At 43.9% G+C, this 14,164-nt stretch overlaps 1 pseudogene; it reads right to left on the reverse strand.

The window, feature by feature from the left end:
- Positions 1–1,987: 1,987 nt before the first annotated feature.
- On the reverse strand, positions 1,988–11,852 carry LOC108517699 (endoplasmin-like; annotated as a pseudogene).
- Between the last annotated feature and the right edge of the window lie 2,312 nt (positions 11,853–14,164).

Raw genomic sequence — 14,164 nt, forward strand, 5'->3', positions numbered from 1 at the left:
AATGGAGGCTGGTTGCCAGAGAAACCAGCCATGTGATTGAGGGTGGAACTTTCTACCCCACACCTCCCGACCTCTGGGGAGTGGGGAGGGACTGAAGGTTGAGTTGATAAACCAGTGACCGATACTTTAATCACGATTGAATCATTATATGTAATGAAGCTTACATATAAACCCCAAAGGACTGAGTTCTGGGAACTTGCAGATAGCTGAACACATGGAGGTACTTGGAGGGTAAGGCACCCAGAGAAGACATGAAAGCTCCAGGCTCCCTCCCACTTTCCTTGCCCTGTGCATCTCTTCACCTGGCTGTTCATCTGTATCCTTTATAATAATAAATGGCTCAATGTAAGTAAAATGTTTCCCTGAGTTCTGTGAGCCACTTAGCAAATTAACGGGAACCCAAGGAAGGGGTTGGGAAAACCCCAGTTTATAGCTGGTTGGTCAGAAACCCTGGTCACATCCTACGCTTGCAACTGGCATCTGAAGTGGTGGCAGTGTCATGGGACTGAGCCCTCAACTTGTGGGATCTCTTGCTATCTTCAGGAAGACACTGTGAGAATAGTATAGAATTTGATTTGAAGACACTCAGCTTGTCTCCACCAGAGAATCATCTGCAGAATTGCTTGGTGTGTGGGGGAAGACCACCCCCACATCTGTTGTCTGAAGTATAATACTGAGTGACTGTGTGAGAGTAGAGGGTAGGAAAAACACTTTAGTTTGTCCTATATCCCTACAGCTTTCCTTGTATTGGTTTTCTTCTCAATCAGGCCCTCTCATAGCAGCACAGCAGCTCCTGGCCTATGCGTTCTTAAAGCTATTAGTACTAGCAGAAAGGAATGTCACTTTCCTGATCATTCCGATCAAAGTCCAAGGATTGAATTCTACAGTAGTTGACTGGGGTGGTGGGGGCGGGTCCAAGGGTTGAATTCTACAGTAGTTGACCGGGGTGGTGGGGGCGGTGTGGCCCAGCATCCACAAAACAAAGGGCCTGAGAGTCAGGGATGAATGGCTACCTGGGGAGTGCTGACAGTAGAAGAAAAGGACCCAGAAAGCAGGCAGACAAAACTAACTGAGTCCATCACAAAAGTCAATGGGTGGAGCAGGCTGCAAAACATCAGGTCCCCATCCTGCTTAGACCCTGCTGGATTTAGAGGTTTATCTGCATCTCCATGACCTTCCAAGCAAACAAGATTATCTCAACACTCTCCATGTGACTCTTTAATGTGAACTGTTTTTTAAAAATATGTATTGTTGGGATAGGTAGAAAATTGTGATTATTAGTAAAAGTGACCTTTGGAAATATTCATTAATTATGTGTATTTTTTCTTATGAATCATCTGTCTATGCTCTTTGCCTATACCATATTATTAATAAATATATTTATCAGGTATCTCAATACATTTAATAATTGTGCAAAGTCTAAAAATATTTCAACATCTAAACAAATATTTAATAGACTCTTGTACAAGTCTTTGGAGATTATCTAGCAGCGTGACTCTCATTTTACAAAAAATCAAACAAAAGAACCGAGAAGGGAAGTGTCAAGCCAGCTCAACAGATGAAGAAATAGAAAATCCAGCTGGATCCTCCACCAGTTAGATGGTGCTGCTTCTCCAATTACTTCTAAATGTGGTCCCCTCAAAGCCACATTTCCTACTCAATCCAGGAATTACAGAGAGCCACCTTCATTTTCCCACAGTCTGAAGCATTTTTTTAAAGACTCAGGGTAAATAGTGGAGAGGATTTTAAACTATCTTGAAGCCCCTTGTGATTTCACGCTGTAATTTTTTTTTGTGGGCGGGGGGATCTTTTTTGTTTTTATACACATGACAAGATTTTACATCAAGAATAGTCAGTTAAATAGTACAAATTTACATACATGAGAAATGTTAAAAAAAAAGTTCAACTAAAAATTCTATGTCTTCCTGTGACCCCTAATCCTACATTTTAGGAGCATCCAAAACAAGTCTCTCCCAAAAGAAATAACTTAAATTTCACATTCCCTCTCCACAAAGGATACAAACAGTGAGAGTATAATATACAATTCATCTTTTTCAGCTGTAGATTCCTTTGCTGTTTTTTGTTCTTCTTCATCTGTTCCTACATCTATTTCTTTGTCTTCATCTTGCTCTGTGTCTTCTGTTGTGTCTTCAGGTTCTTCGTTGGGTTCTTCTTCCAACTTTGCATCAGGGTCAATGTTCAAACTTAGGGAAGCATTCTTTCTATTCTATCTCCATATGTTTTAGTGTCTGGTAAAAGATATCCTGCCTGAAGCATTGCTGTTTCACACAAAACCACAGCAAGATCCAAGACTGTTTTATCATCTTCACCTTTCCTTAATTCATCGAAGCATGTCTCTGATCAGCGGGTGTCTAGGATTAATTTCAAATGTTTTCTTCTGACTCCCATAGTAATTTGTAGAGCTGTCCTTGCTCATTTGATATGCTTGTGCTTTCATGATTCTGTTCATGTTGCCAGACAGTCGGTACTGACTGGCCACCAAAGCACACGGAGATTCTGTCAGGTGCTGAGACACCACAGCCTTCTCAATTTTGTCCTTAAGGGCTTTATCTTTCATCCAATTGAGCAGAGGCTCAAATTCTTTCTCAACTGCTTCACAACTCTTCTTAGTTTTCTCACTTTCATGAATCTTCACTCCTTCCTTGACAATATTCTGGAACCTCTTCCCATCAAATTTGGGAAGGGTCTGACTGCAGTATTCATCCACAGGTTCTGTGAGGTAAAGAACTTCATAGCCCCTTTTCAGAAGTCGCTAAACAAATAGAGAAGATTCAGCCTCTTTTCTGCTGGACCCAGCCATGAAGTAGATTTTGTCTTGTTTTCTCTTCATTCTTTCCACATACTGGTCTAGGGTAGTAATGTCAGTTGGATGATGAGAAGACTGGAACATAAGAAGTTTAGCAAGACATGTTTGATTTGAGTGGTCTTCAGTCACACCAAGCTTGATGTTGGTACCAAATTCTTTCCAAAAAGTATCATTGTATTTATCATCAGCAATCTTCTTGATCATGTCCAGAGTTTTACAAACAAGCTTCTTTCTAGTCACCTTAAGCAGTTTATGTTGCTAAAGAGTGTCAAGAGAAACATTCAAGGGGAGATCATCTGAGTCCACCACACCCTTGACAAAATTAAGGTAGTTAGACATCATATCATGGAAGTCATCTGTGATGAATACACGGCGCACATAGAGCTTAATGTAATCACTCTTTTTAGATCCATATTCGTCAAATAGACCACGTGGAGCAGATGTGTGTACAAATAAAACTGATTTGAAGGTAACTTCCCCTTCAGCAGTAAAGTGAATATAAGCCATGGGGTCATCACTTTCCTTTGAAAACGATTTGTAAAAAGCTTTGTATTCATCTTCTATTTCTTTTTTTTTTTTTTTTTTTTTTTTTTTTTTTTTTTACTTCTTTTGATGGTCTCTGCCATATTGGTGTGATATCATTAATAAGTTCCCAGTCCCAGACAGTTTTTTCAACTTTTTAAATCTTTGGTCTCTTTTCTTCTTTTTCTTCCTCTACTGCAGCTTCATCATCAGATTCTTCTTTGTCTTCTTTTGCTAATTCTTCTTCCTCCATGGGCTCATCAACAGTTTCAGCCTTGCTCCAGCCGCACGGTCTGCCCAACTCAGGCTGTAATTTTTTTTTTTTTTTTTTTTTTTTTGAGACGGAGTCTCGCTGTGTCGCCCAGGCTGGAGTGCAGTGGCGCAATCTCAGCTCACTGCAAGCTCCGCCTCCCAGGTTCCCGCCATTCTCCCGCCTCAGCCTCCGAGTAGCTGGGACTACAGGCACCCGCCACCGCGCCCGGCTAGTTTTTTGTATTTTAGTAGAGACGGGGTTTCACCGTGTTAGCCAGGAGGGTCTCGATCTCCTGACCTCGTGATCCACCCGCCTCGGCCTCCCAAAGTGCTGGGATTACAGGCTTGAGCCACCACGCCCGGCCAGGCTGTAATTTTAATTTCCCCATTAGCACCTTGCAAATCTCCATTCCAGATAGCACAGTATTCGGCTGCATTTTACCATTTACATGACACAAGTTATAGCCAAAAAAGGTTAGCGTAGTGTTGTATCCCTGTTAAGAAATAAGAACTAAATGTGGAGACCAAGCTGCGGAATTTTGTAGGAGGGGTAGAAAGGGTGGAGCAACCATTTCAATGTTGGCCTCAGCGCCTCTTTGCTTTGAAATCCTGGATCCTCATAAAGTTTCTGACCACAGAAGAGACTGAAAATACCCTGATTGGGAGGAGGCATTCTGTGCTCCTCCCACCACTGCTACTCAGCATCAGTGATGCAGTGAGGGTGTGGGTCAGTACTAGTCCGTTTTCACGCTGCTGGTAAAGACATACCCAAGACTGGGAAGAAAAAGAGAGTTTTGTCTGTTTGTTTGTTCTGTCACCAGGCTGGAGTGCAGTGGTGTGATCTCGGCTCACTGCATCTTCTGCCTCCTGGGTTCAAGCAATTCTCCTGCCTCAGCCTCCTGAGTAGTTAGGATTACAGGCACCCACCACCACGCCCAGCTAATTTTTGTATTTTTAGTAGAGACGGGGTTTCACCATGTTGGCCAGAATGGTCTCGATCTCTTGACCTTGTGATCCGCCCACCTCGGCCTCCCAAAGTGCTGGGATTACAGGTGTGAGCCACCGCGCCTGGCTGAAAAAGGGGTTTTATTAGACTTACAGTTCCACATAGCTGAGGAGGCCTCAGAATCACGGCGGGAGGTGAAAGGCACTTCTTACAGGGCAGTGGCAAGAGAAAATGAGGAAGATGCAAAAGCGGAAACCCCTGATAAAACCATAGGTTCTCATGAGACTGATTTACTACCAGGAGAACAGTAGGGAGGAAACTGCCCCCACAATTAAAATTATCTCCCACCATGTCCCTCCAACAACACGTGGGAATTATGGGAGTACAATTCAAGATGAGATTTGGGTGGGGACACAGAGCCAAACCATCTCATTGCACCCCTGGCACCTCCAAATCTCATGACCTCACATTTCAAAACCAATCATGCTTTCCCAACAGTCCCCCAAAGTCTTAACTAATTCAGCATTAACCCAAAAGTCCACAGTCCAAAGTCTCATCTGAGACAAGGCAAGTCCCTTCCGCCTATGAGCCTGTAAAAAAATATGGGAGTACAATTCAAGATGAGATTTGGGTGGGGACACAGAGCCAAACCATATCAGGGTCCCAGCAGATGTGATTTGTAGAAGAGTAACTGGAGGGTTTAGAGTTTCAAAATGTCAACAGATCTTGAGGGAACGTGATCTTCCCTCACTGAGGAAATCTCTTTGTCCAGAGTAAACTTAAGCAATTCTGTTTCGTTGACTCTAAGTTTCAAGACTAATCAAGTATCTCCTGTAGTGTGGAAGGCTGACTGCTGAACTCTGTATTTTTATCTGTTAACTGAGTGTTTCCTTTTTCCTTGACAGTGTGTACCACTCAAGTGATTACAGGTCAGACAGTTGTCTCAATTAAGCTGCTGGCAAGACAAGAGTAGAATTATTTGAAGCGTCGTCAGTAAAGAGGTTTAGCATTATTGAGAGATGGCTCTAGAGCTTCAATGAACAAAACTTCAATAATAACAGCAGGAGGGCAGTGTTAAAGCTAATAAAAATAGGTAGAGCACTTAGTATGCACCAGACAGTTTACGAAAGCTTTGCAAGCATTATCTCACTTAATTTCCACAACAATCCATGAGGTAGGCACCATTATGCTCACTTCACAGATGAAGAGAATGAGGCTCGGAGTGGTAAAGTTGCTTGCCCAAAGTCATATGGTAAACTTCTTGGGACCAGAGCAAGCAATCTGACTCCAGGATCCTGGGATCCTAAGCTCTCTCTATACAAACGCCATGACTACTCTGGAGGTTGTAGCCTCTGCACCTGAAATAGCAGCTGCTCAAAAAATATGAGCCAAATGAACGAATAGATGCTCTGTATTAGGCTGTTCTTGCAGTGCTATAAAGAAACACCTGGCTGGGCACGGTGGCTCAGGCCTGTAATCCTAGCACTTTGGGAGGCTGAGGTGGGCAGATCATGAGGTCAAGAGATCAAGATCATCCTGGCCAACATGGTGAAACCCTGTCTCTATTAAAAATACAAAAATTAGCTAGGCACGGTGGCACATGCCTGTAGTCCCAGCTACTCAGGAGGCTGCTGAGGCAGGAGAATCGCTTGAACCAGGGAGTCAGAAGTTGCAGTGAGCCGAGATGGTGCCACTGCACTCCAGCCTGGTGACAGAGTGAGACTCCGTCTCAAACAAACAAACAAACAACAACAACAACAACAACGACAAAACACCTGAGACTGGATAACTTACTGGAGAAAAGAGGTTTAACTGGCTCAAGGCAACAACAACAACAACGACAAAACACCTGAGACTGGATAACTTACTGGAGAAAAGAGGTTTAACTGGCTCAAGGCTCTGTATGCCTTACAGGAAGCATGGTGCTGGCATCTGCTCAACTTCTGGGGAGGCCTCTAGAAGGATGCAATCATGGAGGAAGGCGAAGAGGAGGCAGGCACATCACATGGCCAGAGCAGGAGCAAGAGAGTGAGGTGCCACACACTTTTAAACAGCCAGATCTCAAGAGAAGTCACTCACTATTTCAAGGACAGCACCAAGGGGCTGGTGCTAAACTATTCATGAGAAATCGACTCCCAGGATCCAATCACCTCCCACCAGGCCCCACCTCCAATACTGGGGATTACAATTCAACATGATTTGGGTGGAGATAAACATACAAATGCTATCATGCTCCATGGTGCTGAGGCCTGGGTCAGAGTCAGGTGGCTGCGTGCTCTGCAAGCCTGAAGGGAGACCTGAGAGCTACATTAAGATGGCCTTTCAAACTTCTCAGAACTTTGTTTGAAGTTAGAACCTTTTGACTAATTGTCACAGTAATGCCTCATCTTTGTTTTAGCAGTATTTAAGAGGCCGAGGCGGGCGGATCACAAGGTCAGGAGTTCGAGAACAGCCTGGCCAATATGGTGAAACCCCATCTCTACTAAAAATACAAAAAAAATTAGCTGGGCATGGTGGTGCACACCTGTAATTCCAGCTACTCAGGAGGCAGAGGCAGGAGAATTGCTTGAACTTGGGAGGCAGAGGTTGCAGTGGGCTGAGATCATGCCACTGCACTCCAGCCTGGGTGACAAAGGGAGACTCCGTCTCAAAAAAAAAAAGTGGTAATTATTATGTTTACCACTGTTACGTTTTAAGAGGGGAAAAATGGTAATTCCTGAATATGCAGTGAAAGGGGTTGGTTAAATAAATTATGAAAACACATATGACAGAATACTTAGCCATTAAAAATCCAGTTGTATAAGAATACCACAGGACATAAAACACATTTTTGATATATTGTCCAGGGGAAAAGGCAGGTTACAAACAGAGTATTGCCAGGCGCAGTGGCTCATGCCTGTAATCCCAGCACTTTGGGAGGCCGAGATGTGGATCACCTGAGGTTGGGAGTTCGAGACCAGCCTGACCAACATGGAGAAACCACGTCTCTACTGAAAAAATACAAAATTAGCCGGGCGTGGTGGCACATACCTGTAATCCTAGCTACTTGGAGGCTGAGGCAGGAGAACTGCTTGAACCCGAGAGGCGGATGTTGCAGTGAACTGAGATTGCGCCATTGCACTCCAGCCTGGGCAACAAGAGCGAAACTCCATCTCAAAATAAATAAATAAACAAACAAACAAATAAATAAATAAATAAATAAATAAAAATAGAGTATTATCCCAATAATGTACATACATTTATGCATACAAAAATATCTGGAAGAAGATACATTAATACATTAACCATAGTTATTTCCATGTGGTAAGAGTGTAGGTAGTTTTAATTTTCTTGTTTGTGATTAAATTTTTTTCAAATTTTCTACAATAACTATATATACATTTTCTAATCAGAAAAAGCACTAATGTGATTTTTCTCTTTTTTTTGAGACAGTTTCACTCTTGTTGCCCAGGCTGGAGTGCAATGGTGCAATTTCGGCTCACCTCAACCTCTGCCTCCCGGGTCAAGTGATTCTCCTGCCTCAGCCTCCCGAGTAGCTGGGATTACAGGCATGCACCACCATGCCTGGGTAATTTTGTGTTTTTAGTGGAGACAGGGTTTCTCCATGTTGGTCAGGCTGGTCTCGAACTCCCGACCTTAGGTGATCTGCCCATCTTGACCTCCCAAAGTGCTGGGATTACAGGTATGAGCCACTGCGCCCAGCCTTATATTGTGATTTTTAAAAGGAGTGATAACCAAATTTTGATCTTCACTTTAAAATTAAGATATGTGTCTAGACACAGTGGCTCATGCCTATAATCCCAGCACTTGGGGAGGCCGAGGCAGGAGGATCACTTGAGATCAGGAGTTTGAGATCAGCCTGGCCAACATGGTAAAACCCCGTCTGTACTAAAAATACAAAAATTAGCTGGGCATGGTGGTGCACGCCTATAATCCCAGCTACTTGGAAGGCTGAGGCAGGTGAATTGCTTAAACCCTGTAGGTGGAGGCTGTTGTGAGCTGAGATCAGGCCACTGCACTCCAGCCTGGGTGATAGAGACTTGGGCTAAAAAAAAAAAAAAAAATTTTTTTAATTTAATTAAGATACGAAGTCGCAACTTAATGAAAGACAGAATATAACTGGTAAAAACATGACTAGCCGAAATATAAAGTTAAAAAAAATTACAATACAGGGAAGAGAGAGTTTTCCTAGCCCAATGCTCAAATCCCTTTCTGTGCTGACCCTTATCATCACTATGTCACCCTAACATAAGCCATCTTATGAATCTTCAATTCTTACCTTCTTCTCCCTCACTCCTCCTCCCTCAACCTCCTCATACACCTCCCCTCAAGGGCCACTTCACCGCCATCCCCAGGCCTGGCTTTAAGGGCTGACCTCCACACAGAAGAGGCCTGATTCCACAGCAGCCCACACCAGCCCTGACCTCTCAGAACTCTGAGGTCCTGGGAAAGGGAGCCTGACTGCGACCCTCCTTGAGAGAAGGAAGTGGCAGTGAGATGCCCTCACCAGGCCTGCTCCCAGCCTGCCTTATCCCTGGTACAGAGGCTGGGGTTTCCTGCCCGGAAGCACTAGGCCCGAACACAATGGGGGTTATCAGTCACCATCGGGGGATTAGGACCACGGGAGCCCTCCACTTAATGGTCAGGTTTCCAGGCCTTTCCTGCACGAATCTTTACTTCCGTGGAAGCTCTTGTTTTGGTCTTTTCCAAGAAGGAAGCCCTTCCCCCCGCTTCCCACCCCTCTTTCACCCTGGGTCAGTACCCTTTCACTTCCCAGCCTTTTCTCCTTTGGGTCTAATTCAACTTAAATTGATAGTGATAAGAGCCTGGGTAAGGAAAGTGTTTCTGCTCTTTCTAGACCTTTTTTTTTTCTTTTTAAATTATAGGTAAAATAGATGCATTAATTTAATTGGCTTCTATGATGAGATGAATAATTTCATCAACTGAACAAATTAATAAATGATACCTGAATTGAGATTTAAGTTCTTAATCTAATAGTTGGCTTATTTAGCAGCCCTTAATAGAGGGTCTTTCCATATTAAAAGTAGAGATATTAATAATTGCTTTATAAGAAAAGTTTTTTAAAAGCGTAACTTATCATGTTGTAAGCTTTAATAATAAAAACGGCAGAGTTGCTTTTAAAACCTATCTTGGAAAATAAGAACTACCACTTACTGAATGCTTGTATGTATCAAGTAGCTTACTCATATTAGCTCATTCAGCCCGAAGGATCACTTATTTTATGAATGACAAAACTGGCCCCCTGAGAGGTTGAATAACTCGTTGAGATCACCGGGTATGTAAATGTCAGGGCTGAGTTTTGAACCCAGCCTGTGTAACCTCAAAGTCTTTAGAACTTACATTATACTACTGCCTCTCAAAGTAGCTGAAACCACTTACATCTACCAACATTCCCCAGTATTAGTGTAGGTATTAGACATGGGTTTACATTTGAAAGCTTGTCTCCCTCCCTCACTAATTCCAAGCACAACTTCTCAAAACTCACCACCGTTACCCAAGGACTTGAGCAGCTGTAAGCTCAGAAAAGATGAAAAGATAATGGTGTTGGTTTTCACCACCCCCATTAATTCCAAAGAAAAACTACACTAAGCCACAAAGAAAGTGTTAACAAGGTAAACAAAGGTATGATTTTTCTAATGCATGTATCTCTGTATGTGATGATATATAGGATATAATACGAGATAGTTTTCAAACAATTTTGAGGGTATCCCTGCCTTCCTGGACCTTAAGCGCATGCTTATCTGCCTATTGGGTAATTGAGTATTGCCAACTCCCACTTCCCGAATTGGATGTGGGAAAAGAGAAAGCAAGGAAAAGGAAAAGAAGGGACCAGGAGTGGTGGCCTATGCCTGTAGTCCTAGCTACTCGGGAGGCTGAGATGGGAGGATCCCTTGAAGCCAGGAGTTCAAGGCTGCAGTGAGCTATGATCACACCACCGTACTCCAGCCTGGGCAACAGAGCAAGACCCAATCTCTATTTAAAAAAAAAAAAAAAAAAAGAGGGAGAAAGAAGGAAGAAAAGGACATCTACTCAGAAGTAGAAGTGGTGGTGGTAGGGATTAACATTTGTGAACTCCTGCAGGCTTCACGCTGACCTTTCCTGCAGGAGGGTGATATCCTGAAGAAAGAGAGCCCCTGATTGAGGGTAAAGGGCATCCAGGGTCTGGGGGCACAGCCCTGCCTCCTAGTGATAGGCCTGCTCTGACTCAGCCTGGGAGGACAGCCAGACCTGCACCTCCCTGTTTCCACTGATTCCACTGGGACCCATTGCAGAATGACTCATATGAGCTCTGCTGCCCTGCGAAGCCTGAGGGATGTCAGTGCCTGCTCTGGGCAAACACCCCAACAGTCAATTTAAGTTATTTAGTTAATTTTTATGACATCCAGTCAGGCTGCCTGAGGGGTGAACCTCTGAGATCATGATGACACATGTGGCTATGGCTCCTGGGATCTCTGCAGTTTCTGTGGTTTCCATGGGTCTTCAGTCCCATGTAGGGCCACTGGCTGTGCTTTGAGGAACGCCATCCAGAACGTGGTCCCTGTGAGAACATGTGAGGGAGGATGGCGGGCACTTTTCAGGGAAGGATGGAGGCTGTGCAGTCAGAGGAGCCACCTTGCCACGCCCCTTGGGTGAGGTGACCTCATGCAGTGGATGCCTCTGTGGCCTTCATATGAAAGACGCAACTGTAGGTTCCTTTGGGGTGCTGGGAGAGCCATTTACGTTGGGGGAGCTTGGAGGTTTTCCAGAAGAATCCAAATGTATCTACTAAGAGCGCTGAAATTTCCTGGAGGGTTCTGACGTTGGATGGGGAGTCTTCTTCCCATGCCTTGGATAATCTGTTCAGGGGTTTGTGAAGTTTGTGGCCTAGAAGCCCTGGGGTGATTCTCTGTGTATTGGGAAGGTACTGCTATTCAGCGAGCCCTCAAAGGTCTTATAACCTGGACAAGGGAAAGAACCATGATGAGGAGATTTGGCTTTCTCTGCTGGGACTGCTCCAAGAGCCAGAAGCAGAAAGGCAGGGTGGGATGCTTAACGGTATTCACTCACTCAGGCTTAAGGCCCAAGGGTGACTGGGAAGTGAGATCTGTGGAAGGGGCTTTTTCACAGTTACTGACACCACCAAAACTCATGCTTTCCTCCTTTATTGCAACCAGTCCTGTCTCCTAGCACCCCTTTGGGAGGCAGCCCAACACCAACTTCCCCTACCTGGGGTGAGAGTAGGGCGTATCCTCCCTGGGTCAGCAGGCTCAGTCCAGCCACCATCTCAAAGTTCAACCCATCCATCATTCAATACTAGGCCAAGTTCTTCCTGCTGAGAAGGAAGTCACCTTTGCTGCATCCTATGGCCTCCCTGCTGGAATGCCCACTTGCTCTAGGCAGCAAGTATGGGTTGCTGTTTCTGACAATCAGTTATTGATTCTTTGGTTCCTTGTTCCCAGATCTCAATTCAGTAAGTTTCCAGATGTGACTTACAATACAACAGGAAAAAATGGCTTGGAAGACAAAGGAGGTCCATTCTCTCTTCTCTAGGATAAAGGATGATTTTAAGGACAGGGCCTGTTCTTTAAAGATTCTTTGATTTAAGTAATATGTGCTTTGGGAATTCATAATCTTTTCAAGGGGCTTTTTCATTGCATTGAGGAAAGTACTATAGCTTCATTTGACAAATGAAGGCACTGAAAAACAGAGAGGTGAAGTTATTTCACATTCAAATAGGATATAAGGACTGAACTTGAAATTCTTCATAGTTTAAAGTTCTGTCCTACCACGTTCCTCTGGGAGGAAGCCTAGGGAATCTAAGGAGTCTTCAGTCATAAAAACGGGTGGCTTAGATGGATCAGTATCAGGTTGGTGGTAACATGTATCAAAAGCATTGTGATTAGCCAGGTGTGGTGGGGCAAACCTGTAGTCCCAGCTACTTGGGAGGTTGAGGCAGATGGATCACTTGAGCTCATGAGTTCAAGTCTGCTGCAGTGAGCTATGATTATGCCACGGCACTCCAGCCTCAGTGACAGAGTGAAACCCTGTCTCTAAAAAAAATTAAAAATAAAAAAAGCATTATGAACGCTGTTGGATTCAGCATCTGCACTTCTAGATCTCTCCTGGGAAATTAATCAGAGGGCTGCAAAGATATTGTTAAATAAAGTTTATGGGAGACCACTGGTTTGGACTCAGTTCCTGCAGTCAGCTGAATAGACCAGACCAAACCAGAATGGACTCACTTGTGATAGGTGCTTCATAATCAAGCTGTACTTAGAAACAGATCAGTTTTCCAGAAAACTAGAGATCACAGCAACCTATCCAAAAAGGCCTGGTTGGCTGGGCACAGTGGCTCACGCCTGTAATCCCAGCACTTTGGGAGGCTGAGGTGGGTGGATCACTTGAGGCCAGGAGTTAGCAAACATAGCGAAACCCCATCTTCACTAAAAAGACAAAAAATTAGCCTGGTGCGGTGGCACACGCCTGTCGTCCCAGCTACTTGGGGGGCTGAGGCATGAGAATCGTTTGAATCCAGGCGGTAAAAGTTGCAGTGAGCCATGATCCTGCCACCGCATTCCAGCCTGGGCCACAGAGCAAGGCTCTGTCTCAATCAACAATAACAATAACAACAACAAAACCCAAAAAAGCCTAGACAAACTGAATCAGCATAAACAAGCCCCCTCTACTTTAGCCATATAAGGAAAGTAAACCAAAGTAACCCGATGTTAACTAATCCACTTTTTGCACTCTGCTGTTTCCTTGTTCCTGCTCAAGCTACCTTACAAAAACCAACTGTTCCGTCATGCCCAGGAGAACACCTTTCTATTCTGCACATGAAATGCTGCCTGATTCACGAATCACTAATAAAGCCAATTAGATCTTTAAACTCAGTTTGTCGTAATTTTTTCCTTGACAATATATAGGTAATGACACTCATTGATAGTAAGGGAGGAGACCACCCCTCATATTGTCTTATGCCCAATTTCTGCCTCCAAAGAAAGAAGAAGTAAAAACTAAAAGGCAGAAATGAAATCCACAGGCAGACAGCCCGGTGGCGCACCCTGGGCCTGGTAGGTAAAGATCGACCCTTGACCTAATCGGTTATGTTATCTATAGATTACAGACATTGTATAGAAATGCACTGTGAAAATCCCTATCTTGTTTTGTTCCAATCTCATTACCGGTGCATGCAGCCCCAGTCACGTACCCCCTGCTTGCTCAATCAATCATGACCCTCTCACACGCACCCCCTTAGAGTTGTGAGCCCTTAAGAGGGACAGGAATTGCCCACTCTGGGAGCTCAGCTCTTGAGACAGAAGTCTTGCCGATGCCCCCGGCCGAATAAACCCCTTCCTTCTTTATTTCGGTGTCTGAGGAGTTTTGTTTGTGGCTTGTCCTGCTACAATAGGACAGCTTCTAATGACAAAAACTTATAAATAGCCTAAGCATTGAACAATAGGGAATACATAGTTGGGTTCTCCATTATGTACCATTGAAAATGATGTTTTTGAAGAGTATTTATTGTTAAGAAACAATGTATTTTTAAATGAAAAAAGAGGGCTTCAAAACAGTATGTGTAGTATAATCCTATTTTTTTTTTTTTTTTTTTTTTTTTT

This window comes from Rhinopithecus bieti, unplaced genomic scaffold (assembly GCF_001698545.2).
Source record: "Rhinopithecus bieti isolate Rb0 unplaced genomic scaffold, ASM169854v2 scaffold_41619, whole genome shotgun sequence".
NCBI classification, from domain to species: Eukaryota; Metazoa; Chordata; class Mammalia; order Primates; family Cercopithecidae; genus Rhinopithecus; species Rhinopithecus bieti.